This window comes from Scylla paramamosain, chromosome 14 (genome assembly GCF_035594125.1).
Source record: "Scylla paramamosain isolate STU-SP2022 chromosome 14, ASM3559412v1, whole genome shotgun sequence".
Lineage (NCBI taxonomy): Eukaryota > Metazoa > Arthropoda > Malacostraca > Decapoda > Portunidae > Scylla > Scylla paramamosain.
In genome coordinates, this window is record NC_087164.1 from 626,883 (window position 1) to 641,286 (window position 14,404).

The following is a 14,404-nucleotide window of genomic DNA, read 5'->3' on the forward strand; positions in this document are numbered from 1 at the left end:
AAGTACTGTGATGTTTTCTTTGGTCTTAATCGTCTAGTTCTCTTTCTTGTAATATATAGTAACTCATGTCTACGCTTCTGTCTCCATTAACACCATTTTGTTACTAATTTCCTTTGCGTCGGTGATCATTTACTTCTGCTACTTACTTCTTATGTACATGTTATGTATAAACTTCTAGGCAAAGAATAAATGAAATGTTAAAGAGACCGCCGGGTTAAAGCATTCTTCCTTGTTTCCTATTGAGAAGTCTGTCTTTGAAATTACGGCATCAAAATAAATTATGCTTTGCCTACTTGAGAACCACGTCTTTTATTTCAGAATTATGATAAAGTTAACAGCATTCCAATATGTAATCGCTAAGAACATTTCAGCGTTTGCTAGTACTGATCAGTGAATACAAAAGTTTTAGACTGGGATTTCATTAATGCATTTGTAGTACGCATTTGCAGTACGCATTTGCAGTATGTGTTTGCAGTATGTGTTTGCAGCATGTGTTTGCAGTATGTGGTTGCAGTATGTGGTTGCAGTATCTGGTTTAGGGCACAACTTTAAGCTTCTGTCTTGAAAGAACGAAGTGAAAGGGGAAGAGTAAAGTTGGACAGAGCAATGATGAACTGGAGGGCTCCATCACGGCCGTAATTACTGCTAATGTACTTGTGAGAGAAGGAAATAAGTAAATGAATCATTAATATGTAAAAAACCGCGACTGTTATACAAAGACAAGCAAAAAGGCTGTGGTCAGTGTGACGGCAGATGTAACAAAGATGAACATTGTCAACAGAATATGCATGCTAAGTGTTCTGTGGAAATGTGCAAAGCATTCGTGCATGTAATTTCGTTGTGTTATTCCGGCGTGCAGGTACATTGGCTTGTAGTGTAAGGCTCGGCTGTGTATCCTGTGTGTGGAGGCGTGTGAGGAAGTGCTGAGTGAACTGAATCACCAAGCCCGCTACACGTGTGGCGCTGCCTCTTTGTTGAACACTTTGTCCTCTCAACACCACTGTTTTCCAAGGCCAGAGAGGTGACTCGGCGGGTTCTCAAGGGCGTTTCTCCTGTTGACAATGTAGAAATGTTGTTAACCTGTCACTGAAGTCGTAAAAGATCCCTTGAAAACCTGTAGCTTCAGCTAACACAGCCTTTTGAGAGTAGGTGGAACTCCACAGTCTGTGTCTGTTAGTGGGCCATGCTGTCACCTGTCAGCTTTCCACCTACATACACTGATGCATGGACTTCATAAATGACACACCTTGGAAAAGTAACCTGTTCACTGCTTTCCGTGTTGGTGAGGCAACGCTTCATCAGCACTGGCAGCAGCTGTCAAGAGTTGGTGAGGTAGGCAGCGGGTGGCGCGGCGCCTCGTGGAGCAAGGCTGGAGGTGACAGGCCACGGGTGGAGCTTCCTTGATCTGTGCACCGGCCAAGGGCAACAATATTAAATAAAAACAATAAATCAACAAAAAATGCCCACTGAAGTGCCGGTCCCCGAATAGAGTCAGAAGCGGTAGTCAAAAATTGTAGGATAAGTGTGTTGAAGCCTCCCTCCTGAAAGAGTTCAAGTCACAGGAAGGAGGAAATACAGAAGCAGGCAGGGAGTTCCAGAGTTTACCAGAGAAAGGGAGGAATGACTAAGAATATTGGTTAACTCTTGCATTGGGGAGGTGGACAGAATAGTGGTGAATGACTGAGAATATTGGTTAACTCTTGCATTGGGGGAGGTGGACAGAACAGTGGTGAGTGACTGAGAATATTGGTTAACTCTTGCATTGGGGAGGTGGACAGAATAGTGGTGAATGACTGAGAATACTGGTTAAGTGTTGCATTGGGGAGGTGGACAGAACAGTGGTGAATGATTGAGAATACTGGTTAAGTGTTGCATTGGGGAGGTGGACAGAACAGTGGTGAATGACTGAGAATACTGGTAAAGTGTTGCATTGGGGAGGTGGACAGAACAGTGGTGAATGACCGAGAATACTGGTTAAGTGTTGCATTGGAAAGGTGGACAGAATAGTGGTGAATGAACCAGGACATGATATTCTCAGTTTTCTTTGTCGATGATTGACGTGAGAAATACAGAGACCAAGCCGAGCAGAAGTAAGGAAGGTTTGTGCAAAAGGAACAAATTCTAATCAGCTGAAGGCGAATGAAGGTAAAAGCGAATGTTTGATTGTTGTGAAGAATGACGACCTCAAGAGTCTGGATGTCTTCAGCCGAAAGATTACTGCCAGCGCCACGGCAGTAGAGAAGGCAGACAAAAACTTGCCAACTCAGCAAAATCTCCTCCTCCAGCAACAATATCGGTGATAATTGTATTTCTTTTGGCGTAGTGGAAGATATAACGGAAAAGGAGGCGCCTGTACACACGTCCCTGGCTGAATAGAAGAGAAGGAAGGCGCGTCTGCCACGCTCTTTTGCCTGAGCTGAGCGTGCAAGACCCAGACACCATGAGGCAGTGGATAGGCCTCAACAAGGAGCAGTACCGTGGTCTCCTGCGGCTTGTGACTCGCCTATCAAGAAGGAGGATGCCCACGTGAGGCATGCAGTGACTCCTGGTGAACGCCTCACACTGATGCTGCGTTATCTAACAACAGCTAAGGAACACCGATCGGTAATTACTGACAACTTGGCCCCTTCTGCAGTGATACTACTCTTTTAGAGAGAGAGAGAGAGAGAGAGAGAGAGTCTTGGGTCCCAGTGATGACGTTGGTTCGTCATTAGCTCCAACATCAACTTTTGTACCTCAGGACGTCACACCATGCACAACTCTCCCCGAGGACCTGAGGTAAATAGAACAGCGCGCGGCTGGACAAGCCCAACCTGTCGGTGTTGTTGGCGCGGCTGGCAATTCAACCACCAGGCACCAAAATTTCCACAGGCGGGCTATTGTGGCTTGCGGCGGCTGGCAATTCAGCAGCGAATTGGCAAGTGTGAGCCCGCCTTTCAGTGTGATAATAGAGTGTAATTTATCACTGAAAGATGAGATAAAGCAGAAAGATGAGGGCAGCAGGAAGTGCCATCTCGGAAATATTGCATTTGTCAGGAAATACTTGGATGAAAGAAAAGACAATGGAGATGGTTGTTCATGTGCAGGTAATGGGGAGGCTGGAACATTACAATGCACTTCATTACGACCTACCACCACAACAACAACAATCACAATAATAACAGTGGTAATAATGACAATGATAATGACCCTGACAGCAACAACAACAACAACAACAACAACAACAACAGTTACAGTACTCTCGTTTACCAGCATACATTAACATAGCATGGTACCCTCCCAGCCTTTCCCTGCCCCCCCCACCCCACACTCCCTCTATGTACACTTTCCCTTGCTGTGCCTCAGGAGCGCCGTGACGCCTCCCTCCACCTCGTCAGCTGTGCCTCGACCCTCCACTTCTCTTCCCTCCTGACTTGTTCCACTTCCTCGCTATACTTCAGGTTCTTTTTCTTTTATTCTTTCATTATTACTATTTCTTTTTATTATTTTGCTGCCTCGTTGTTGTTGTTGTTTTGTTTCGCTTTGCTTTGGAAGCCTAACCTGTCTGCACCCTTCTTCTCCCGCCTGTTTTCCGCAACCTATGACAACAATGATGATGATGATTATGATGCAATGGTAATAATAATAAATGTAATAATAATAATAATAATAATAATAATAATAATAATGATAATAATATTGATAATGATAATAATATCAATAATGGTAATAGTAGTAATGGTAATACTTATAATGACCATAACAGAAACAAGACAATGATGATATTACTGCAGCGGTTGTGTTTGTGTGACCACTTTTATGAAAGATGTTTGCCACCACTTATTCTAAGAGTGTTTTGCTGGCAGTGTGTGTGACCAGTGATGGCGACCCACCCACCAGTGTTTCTGTGCTGACTAGTCACCTGTGTTGTTGTGGAGTTGACGGAGTGATGATGGTTGTAACTTGCCCAGTCCATGAAGATGCTTGGAGTGTTGGCAGCGTGGAGAACCAGAGTGAAGTGGTGATTCTGGCAGCTTGCAGGTTGTGGCAAGTCGTTGATATGTTGATGTGTGTGCCAATAAAACACACGGGGACGAGAGTGGCTCATTTAATGACGGATAACTCATTGGTACACACTGGATTCAACATGAGACTGTACTGTGAGATTGCTCTCTCTCTCTCTCTCTCTCTCTCTTTCTCTCTCTCTCTCTCTCTCTCTCTCTCTCTCTCTCTCTCTCTCTCTCTCTCTCTCTCTCTCTCTCTCTCTCTCTCTCTCTCTCTCTCTCTCTCTCTCTCTCTCTCTCTCTCTCTCTCTCTCTCTCTCTCTCTCTCTCTCTCTCTCTCTCTCTATATATATATATATATATATATATATATATATATATATATATATATATATATATATATATATATATATATATATATATATATATATATATATATATATATATATATAAGTAACAAAATGATTCAGAAGGCTTGAAATAAAGACATGAGTTAATGTGTTTGATTTCCTGACACAACACTTTCCATAATACAGAGAGGAATAGTTTTGAGTTCATGAAAAAATGCAAGGCAATGGTTAATTTACATGTATAAGTTTGCAAATATGAGAAGTGTGCTTGAAAGGTTTGAAAGCGACCCCAGGCGGGGTATGAGAGTACAAATTGTTATACTGTACACACCAAATACAGACGTCACTTCTCTGCTAACAATTACTTCTTTTAAGGTTTCCTTAAAATAACAAGTTATTTCTTGGATGAACTTAACACTACTTAATAAGACAGTCACGTTTCTCGCTCCAAGGAATTCCCCTATTTTTGTTGCATTTACATTAGTGAAGCAATATTTCTGGACAGATTTTTTCAGCTATTTGTTAAAAAAAAATAAGTCAATTTGAATGAAGAGTGAGTTTCATCTGCACCAATAAGATCACATAAAGAACAGATCCATTTTTTTACACTTGCATCCCTTCACTACCACTTACAATGGGCAGCTGATGATTTGCACACTTGAACACACTTACGGCACATGAGTGTTGTTTAAGGAGAACAGAAAAATACTTGTGTAATTTTCCTTGCATTGTCACCATCCTATAATTAAGACATGCTGGCCTGTTATAAGTTTGTTCAGACAATCTCTGCCTATCAATAGCACAAGTCCTTAACTTAACAGTTTGTTTTAACCAATTACCATCTGCATTTGGTACTTGGTGGTACAAATGTGACATTCCATTTTGATTTGATAACTTATTTGTCATTATCTTGTCAAGCCGAAGTGCTTTATTTACACCCAGACCAGACATTGTCTTAATAAACCTATACTAAATATTTCATGTCCTAATGGCACTGCCGTTTGCAAATGAATATCAAACACTTATAGGCCTATCATCCATGAATCCATGTAGAGCCTGTTTCACCATACAATAAGCAAGTTGACTATTTTCTTACCCTGCTGTACTTACTGGCCAAAGGTGGCATTACCTCAGCTTGCACCATCACATTACTCAACCTGCGGTGTTACAGGGGCCAACAAGTGCACACAGATGAGAGAGCCTATTAACAGAGTATCTTCTCTCACTAGGCTCGCGACAAGAAAATATATATTTTTCTCTATATCGAGTCCACAACTAATTGGCTATATAAACTACTGAATCTGAAAATCGAGCACCAAGCACTGGCGTTCCTCTGTGTGTGTGTGTGTGGGGGGGAGGGGAAGGGGGGTAGGAGGTCTTCCGACGCGAGGCGAAGCTCACAGCTAATGATTACAATGGTGTCCATCTTCTGCATCTAATACTTTCGTCGCCGCCGCCTGGATGTCTTGGCAGAGGTCCTCCTCCAGGCACTGCACGATGATGGGCGCCCCGTCACCAGGCTTCCGCCCCTCACATTCTTCTCCAAAGTAGGCGGAGATGTTTTGAGTTGTCAGGTTCTCTCGTGTCTCTTCTGGGTTCGCACACATCAATCTGAACACCTCCACCACCCATTTGGTGGGGTCCCCCTCCCGCCCCGGCTCCAACCACTTGGTGTGGTCCCCCTTCCGTTCACCCTCTAACTCCTTTGTATGGTCCCCCTCCTGTCCAGCCCTAACTCCTTGGTCTGGTCCCCCTCCTGTCCAGCCCCCAACTCCTTGGTGTGGTCCCTCTCCTGTCCAGCCCCTAACTCCTTGGTGTGGTCCTGCTCCTGTCCAGCCCCTAACTCCTTGGTGTGGTCCCTCTCCTGTCCAGCCCCCAACTCCTTGGTGTGGTCAATCTCCTGTCCAGCCCCCAACTCCTTGGTGTGGTCCCCCTCCTGTCCAGCTCCCAACTCCTTGGTGTGGTCCCCCTCCTGTTCAGCCCCCAACTCCTTGGTGTGGTCCCTCTCCTGTCCAGCCCCCAACTCCTTGGTGTGATCCTGCACCTGTCCAGCCCCCAACTCCTTGGTGTGGTCCCCCTCCTGTCCAGCCCCCAACTACTTGGTGTGGTTCCTCTCCTGTCAAGCCACCAACTCCTTGGTGTGGTGCCCCTCCTCTCCAGTCCCCAACTCCTTGGTGTGGTCCCTCTCCTGTCCAGCCCTCAACTTGGTGTGGTCCCCCTCCTGTCCAGCCCCCAACTCCTTGGTGTGGTCCCCCTCTTGTCCAGCCCCCAACTTCTTGGTGTACTGCCCCTCCTGTCCAGCCCCCAACTACTTGGTGTGGTCTCCCTCCTGTCCAGCCAGCAACTCCTTGGTGTGGTCCTGCTCCTGTCCAACCCCCAACTCCTTGGTGTGGTCCCTCTCCTGTCCAGCCCCCAACTCTTTGGTGTGGTACTGCTCCTGTCCAGCTCACAACTCCTTGGTGTGGTCCTGCACCTGTCCGGCCCCAACTCCTTGGTGTGGTCCCTCTCCTATCCAGCCCCCAACTCCTTGGTGTGGTCCTACACCTGTCCAGCCCCCATCTACTTAGTGTGGTCTCCCTCCTGTCCAGCCCATAACTAATTGGTGTGTGCTGCTCCTGTCCAGCCCCCAACTCCTTGGTGTGGTCCCTCTCTTGTCCAGCCTCCAACTACTTGGTGTGGTCCTCCTCCTATCAAGCCCCCAACTCCTTGATGTGGTCCTGCTCCTGTCCAGCCCCAACTCCTTGGTGTGGTCCCTCTCCTGTCCAGCCCCCAACTCCTTGGTGTGATCCTGCACCTGTCCAGCCCCCAACTCCTTGGTGTGGCCCCCCTCCTGTCCAGCCCCCAACTACTTGGTGTGGTTCCTCTCCTGTCCAGCCACCAACTCCTTGGTGTGGTGCCCCTCCTCTCCAGCCCCCAACTCCTTGGTGTGGTCCCTCTCCTGTCCAGCCCTCAACTCCTCGGTGTGGTCCCCCTCCTGTCCAGCCCACAACTCCTTGGTGTGGTCCCCCTCTTGTCCAGCCCCCAACTTCTTGGTGTACTGCCCCTCCTGTCCAGCCCCCAACTAGTTGGTGTGGTCTCCCTCCTGTCCAGCCAGCAACTCCTTTGTGTGGTATTGCTCCTGTCCAACCCCCAACTCCTTGGTGTGGTCCCTCTCCTGTCCAGCCCCCAACTCTTTGGTGTGGTCCTGCTCCTGTCCAGCTCACAACTCCTTGGTGTGGTCCTGCACCTGTCCGGCCCCAACTCCTTGGTGTGGTCCCTCTCCTATCCAGCCCCCAACTCCTTGGTGTAGTCCTACACCTGTCCAGCCCCCAACTACTTAGTGTGGTCTCCCTCCTGTCCAGCCCATAACTCCTTGGTGTGTGCTGCTCCTGTCCAGCCCCCAACTCCTTGGTGTGGTCCCTCTCTTGTCCAGCCTCCAACTACTTGGTGTGGTCCTCCTCCTATCCAGCCCCCAACTCCTTGGTGTGGTCCTCCTCCTGTCCAGCCCCAACTCCTTGGTGTGGTCCCTCTTCTGTCCAGCCCCCAACACCTTGTTGTGGTCCTGTTCCTGTCCAGCCCCCAACTCCTTGGTGTGGTCCCTCTCCTGTCCTGCCCCTAACTCCTTGGTGTGGTCCCTCTTCTGTCCAGCCCCCAACTCCTTGGTGTGGTCCCTCTCCTGTCCAGCCCCCAACTCCTTGGTGTGGTCCTTCACCTATCCAGACCACAACTCCTTGGTGTGGTCCCCCTCCTGTCCAGATCCCAACTCCTTGGAGTGGTCCCTCTCCTGTCCAGCCCAAACTCCTTGGTGTGGTCCTTCACCTATCTAGCCCCCAACTCCTTGGTGTGGTCCTGCTCCTGTCCAGCCCCCAACTCCTTCGTGTGGTCCCTCTGCTCTCCATACCCCAAATCCTTGGTGTGGTCCTTCACCTGTCAAGCCCCCAACTCCTTGGTGTGGTCCTGCTCCTGTCTAGCCCCCAACTCCTTCGTGTGGTCCCTCTCTTCTCCAGCCCCGAACTCCTTGGTGTGGTTCCTCTCTTGTCCAGCCACCAACTCCTTGGTGTGGTGCCCCTCCTGTCCAACCCCAACTCCTTGGTGTGGTCCCTCTCCTGTCCAGCCCTCAACTCCTTGGTGTGGTCCCCCTCCTGTCCAGCCCCCAACTCCTTGGTGTGGTCCCCCTCTTCTCCAGCCCCCAACTTCTTGGTGTAGTGCCCCTCCTGTCCAGCCCCCAACTCCTTGGTGTGGTCCCTCTCTTGTCCAGCCCCCAACTCCTTGGTGTGGCTCCTCTCCTGTCCAGCCCCAACCTCCTTGGTATGGTCCTGCTCCTGTCCAGCCCCCAACTCCTTGGTGTGGTCCCTCTTCTGTCCAGCCCCCAACTCCTTGGTGTGGTCCCTCTCCTGTCCAGCCCCCAACTCTTTGGTATGGTCCCGCTCCTGTCCAGCTCCCAACTCCTTGGTGTGGTCCTGCACCTGTATTGCCCCTAACTCCTTGGTGTGGTCCCTCTCCTGTCCAGCCCCCAACTCCTTGGTGTGGTCCCTCTCCTGTCCAGCCCCCAACTCCTTGGTGTGGTCCTTCACCTATCCAGACCCCAACTCCTTGGTGTGGTCCCCCTCCTATCCAGCTCCCAACTCCTTGGTGTGGTCCCTCTCCTGTCCAGCCCCAACTCCTTTATGTGGTCCTTCACCTATCTAGCCCCCAACTCCTTGGTGTGGTCTTGCTCCTGTCCAGCCCCCAACTCCTTCGTGTGGTCCCTCTGCTCTCCATTTTCCAACTCCTTCGTGTGGTCCTTCACCTGTCAAGCCCCCAACTCATTGGTGTGGTCCTGCTCCTGTCTAGCCCCCAACTCCTTCGTGTGGTCCCTCTCCTCTCCAGCCCCCAACTCCTTGGTGTGGTTCCTCTCTTGTCCAGCCACCAACTCCTTGGTGTGGTGCCCCTCCTGTCCAGCCCCCCAAACTCCTTGGTGTGGTCCCTCTCCTGTCCAGCCCTCAACTCCTTGGTGTGGTCCCCCTCTTGTCCAGCCCCAACTTCTTGGTGTGGTCCCCCTCTTGTCACGCCCCGAACTTCTTGGTGTAGTGCCCCTCCTGTCCAGCCCCCAACTAGTTGGTGTGGTCTCCCTCCTGTCCAGCCAGCAACTCCTTGGTGTGGTATTGCTCCTGTCCAACCCCCAACTCCTTGGTGTGGTCCTGTTCCTGTCCAGCCCCCAACTCCTTGGTGTGGTCCCTCTCCTGTCCTGCCCCCAACTCCTTGGTGTGGTCCCTCTCCTGTCCAGCCCCCAACTCCTTGGTGTGGTCCCTCTGCTCTCCATCCCCCAACTCCTTGGTGTGGTCCTTCACCTGTCAAGCCCACAACTCCTTGGTGTGGTCCTGCTCCTGTCAAGCCCCCAATTTCTTAGTGTACTGCCCCTCCTGTCCAGCCCCCAACTACTTGGTGTGGTCTCCCTCCTGTTCAGCCAGCAACTCCTTGGTGTAGTCCTGCTTCTGTCCAACCCCCAACTCCTTGGTGTGGTCCCTCTCCTGTCCAGCCCCCAACTCTTTGGTGTGGTCCTGCTCCTGTCCAGCTCACAACTCCTTGGTGTGGTCCTGCACCTGTCCGGCCCCAACTCCTTGGTGTGGTCCCTCTCCTATCCAGCCCCCAACTCCTTGGTGTGGTCCTACACCTGTCCAGCCCCCAACTACTTAGTGTGGTCTCCCTCCTGTCCAGCCCATAACTCCTTGGTGTGTGCTGCTCCTGTCCAGCCCCCAATTCCTTGGTGTGGTCCCTCTCTTGTCCAGCCTCCAACTACTTGGTGTGGTCCTCCTCCTATCCAGCCCCCAACTCCTTGGTGTGGTCCTGCTCCTGTCCAGCCCCAACTCCTTGGTGTGGTCCCTCTCCTGTCCCGCCCCCAACTCCTTGGTATGATCCTGCACCTGTCCAGCCCCCAACACCTTGGTGTGGTCCCCCTCCTGTCCAGCCCCCAACTATTTGGTGTGGTTCCTCTCCTGTCCAGCTACCAACTCCTTGGTGTGGTGCCCCTCCTCTCCAGCCCCCAACTCCTTGGTGTGGTCCCTCTCCTGTCCAGCCCTCAACTCCTTGGTGTGGTCCCCCTCCTGTCCAGCCCACAACTCCTTGGTGTGGTCCCCCTCCTGTCCAGCCCCCAACTTCTTGGTGTACTGCCCCTCCTGTCCAGCCCCCAACTAGTTGGTGTGGTCTCCCTCCTGTCCAGCCAGCAACTCCTTGGTGTGGTATTGCTCCTGTCCAACCCCCAACTCCTTGGTGTGGTCCCTCTCCTGTCCAGCCCCCAACTCTTTGGTGTGGTCCTGCTCCTGTCCAGCTCACAACTCCTTGGTGTGGTCCTGCACCTGTCCGGCCCCAACTCCTTGGTGTGGTCCCTCTCCTATCCAGCCCCCAACACCTTGGTGTAGTCCTACACCTGTCCAGCCCCCAACTACTTAGTGTGGTCTCCCTCCTGTCCAGCCCATAACTCCTTGGTGTGTGCTGCTCCTGTCCAGCCCCCAACTCCTTGGTGTGGTCCCTCTCTTGTCCAGCCTCCAACTACTTGGTGTGGTCCTCCTCCTATCCAGCCCCCAACTCCTTGGTGTGGTCCTGCTCCTGTCCAGCCCCAACTCCTTGAAGTGGTCCCTCCTCTGTCCAGCCCCCAAAAGCTTGTTGTGGTCCTGTTCCTGTCCAGCCCCCAACTCTTTGGTGTGGTCCCTCTCTTGTCCAGCCTCCAACTCCTTGGTGTGGTCCCTCTTCTGTCCAGCCCCCAACTCCTTGGTGTGGTCCCTCTCCTGTATAGCCCCCAACTCCTTGGTGTGGTCCTTCACCTATCCAGACCCCAACTCCTTGGTGTGGTCCCCCTCCTGTCCAGATCCCAACTCCTTGGAGTGGTCCCTCTCCTGTCCAGCCCCAACTCCTTGGTGTGGTCCTTCACCTATCTAGCCCCCAACTCCTTGGTGTGGTCCTGCTCCTGTCCAGCCCCCAACTCCTTCGTGTGGTCCCTCTGCTCTCCATACCCCAACTCCTTGGTGTGGTCCTTCACCTGTCAAGCCCCCAACTCCTTGGTGTGGTCCTGCTTCTGTCTAGCCTCCAACTCTTTCGTGTGGTCCCTCTCTTCTCCAGCCTCCAATTCCTTGGTGTGGTTCCTCTCTTGTCCAGCCACCAACTCCTTGGTGTGGTGCCCCTCCTGTCCAACCCCAACTCCTTGGTGTGGTCCCTCTCCTGTCCAGCCCTCAACTCCTTGGTGTGGTCCCCCTCCTGTCCAGCCCCCAACTCCTTGGTGTGGTCCCCCTCTTGACCAGCCCCCAACTTCTTGGTGTAGTGCCCCTCCTGTCCAGCCCCCAACTCCTTGGTGTGGTCCCTCTCTTGTCCAGCCACCAACTCCTTGGTGTGGCTCCTCTCCTGTCCAGCCCCAACCTCCTTGGTGTGGTCCTGCTCCTGTCCAGCCCCCAACTCCTTGGTGTGGTCCTACTCCTGTCCAGCTCCCAACTCCTTGGTGTGGTCCCTCTCCTGTCCAGCCCCCAACTCTTTCGTGTGGTCCTACTCCTGTCCAGCTCCCAACTCCTTGATGTGGTTCTGCACCTGTCCGGCCCCAACTCCTTGGTGTGGTCCCTCTCCTATCCAGCCCCCAACTCCTTGGTGTGGTCCTGCACCTGTCCAGCCCCCAAATACTAGGTGTGGTCTCCCTCCTGTCCAGCCCCCAACTCCTTGGTGTGGTCCTGCTCCTGTCCAGCCCCCAACTCCTTGGTGTGGACCCTCTCTTGTCCAGCCTCCAACTCTTTGGTGTTATCCCCCTCCTGTCCAGCCCTCAACTCCTTGGTGTGTTCCCTCTCCTTTCCAGCCCCCAACTCCTTAGTGTAGTCTCTCTCCTCTCCAACCTCCAACTCCTTGGTGTGGTCCGTCTCCTGTCCAGCCCCCAACTCCTTGGTGTGGTCCTTCTCCTATCCAGCCCCCAACACCTTAGTGTGGTCCCCCTCCTGTCCAGGCCTCAACTCCTTGGTGTGGTCCCTCTCTTGTCCAGCCCCCAACTCATTGGTGTGGTCCCTCTCCTGTCCAGCCCCCAACTCCTTGGTGTGGTCTCGATCCTGTCCAGCCCCCAACTCCTTCGTGTGGTCCCTCTTATGTCCAGCCCCCAAAACCTTGGTGTGGTCCTGTTCCTGTCCAGCCCCCAACTCCTTGGTGTGGTCCCTCTCCTGTCCTGCCCCCAACTCCTTGGTGTGGTCCCTCTCCTGTCCAGCCCCCAACTCCTTGGTGTGGTCCCTCTGCTCTCCATCCCCCAACTCCTTGGTGTGGTCCTTCACCTGTCAAGCCCACAACTCCTTGGTGTGGTCCTGCTCCTGTCCAGCCCCCAACTCCTTGGTGTGGTCCCTCTCTTATCCAGCCCCCAACACCTTGGTGCGGTCCCCCTTCTTTCCAGCCTTCAACTCCTTGGTGTGGTCTTCCTCCTGTCCGGCCCCTAACTCCTTGGTGTGATCCCCCTCCTGTCCAGCTGGACAGCCCCTAACTACTTGGTGTGGTCCCCCTCCTGTCCAGCCCCCAACTCCTTGGTGTGGTCCTACTCCTGTCCAGCCCCCAATTCCTTGGTGTGGTCTATCTCCTGTCCAGCTCCCAACTCCTTGATGTGGTCCTGCACCTGTCCAGCCCCCAACTCCTTGGTGTGGTCCCCCTCCTGTCCAGCCCCCAACTCCTGTTGGGGGCTGGACAGGACCACACAAAGGAGGTGAGGCTGGACAGAAAAGGCACCACAACAGGGAATTGGGGGCAGGAGAGGAGGGGGACCACAACAAGGAGTTGAAGGCTGCACAGGAGCAGGAACACACCAAGGAGTGGGGGGCTGGACAGGAGAGGTACCACACCAAGGAGTTGGGGGCTGGACAGGTTGGTGTGGTCCCCTTCCTGTTCAGCCCCCAACACCTTGGTGTGTTCCCCCTTCTGTCCAGCCCCCAACTCCTTGGTGTGGTCCTGCACCTGTGCAGCCCCCAACTCCTTAGTGTGGTCCCCCTCCTGTCCAGTCCCCAACTCCTTGGTCCACAAAAAAGAGTTGGGGGCTGGACAGGAAAGGGACCACACCAAGGAGTTGGAAGCTGGACAGGAGGGGGACCACACCAAGTAGTTGAGGGTTGAACAGGAGCAAAACCACACCAAAGAGTTGGGGGCTGGACAGGAGGGGGACCACGCCAAGGAGTTAGGGGCTGGACAGGTGCAAGACCACACCAAGGATTTGGGGGCTGGACAGAAGAGGGACCACACCAAAGAGTTGGGGGCTGAACAGAAGGGAGACCACACCAAGGAGTTGGGGGCTGGACAGGAGCAGTACCACACCAAGCCTCCAACTCCTTGGTTTGGTCCTTCTCCTGTCCAGCCCCCAACTTTTTGGTGTGGTCCCTCTCTTGTCCAGCCCCCAACTCCTTGGTGTGGCTCCTCTCCTGTCCAGCCCCAACCTCCTTGGTGTGGTCCTGCACCTGTCCAGCTCCCAACCCCTTGGTGTGGTCCCTGTCCATTCCAGCCCCAAACTCCTTGGTATGGTCCCCCTCCTGTCCAGCCCCAACTCATTCGTGACGTACCACACCAATGAGTTGGGGGCTGGACAGGTTGGTGTGGTCCCCTTTCTGTTCAGCCCCCAACTCTTTGGTGTGGTCCCTCTCCTGTTCAGCCCCCAACTCCTTGGTGTGTTCCTGCACCTGTCTAGCCCCCAACTCAATAGTGTGATCCCCCTCCTGTCCAGCCCCCAACTCCTTGGTCCACATAAAAGAGTTGGGGGCTGGACAGGAAAGGGACCACACCAAGGAGTTGGAAGCTGGACAGGAGGGGGACCACACCAAGGAGTTAAGGGTTGACCAGGAGCAAAACCACACCAAAGAGTTGGGGGCTGGACAGGAGGGGGACCACGCCAAGGAGTTGGGGGCTGAGCAGGTGCAAGACCGCACCAAGGATTTGGGGGCTGGACAGAAGAGGGACCACACCAAGGTGTTGGGGGCTGAACAGAAGGGAGACCACACCAAGGAGTTGGGGGCTGGACAGGAGCAGTACCACACCAAGCCTCCAACTCCTTGGTGTGGTCCTTCTCCTGTCCAGCCCCCAACTCCTTGGTGTGGTCCCTCTCTTGTCCAGCCCCCAACT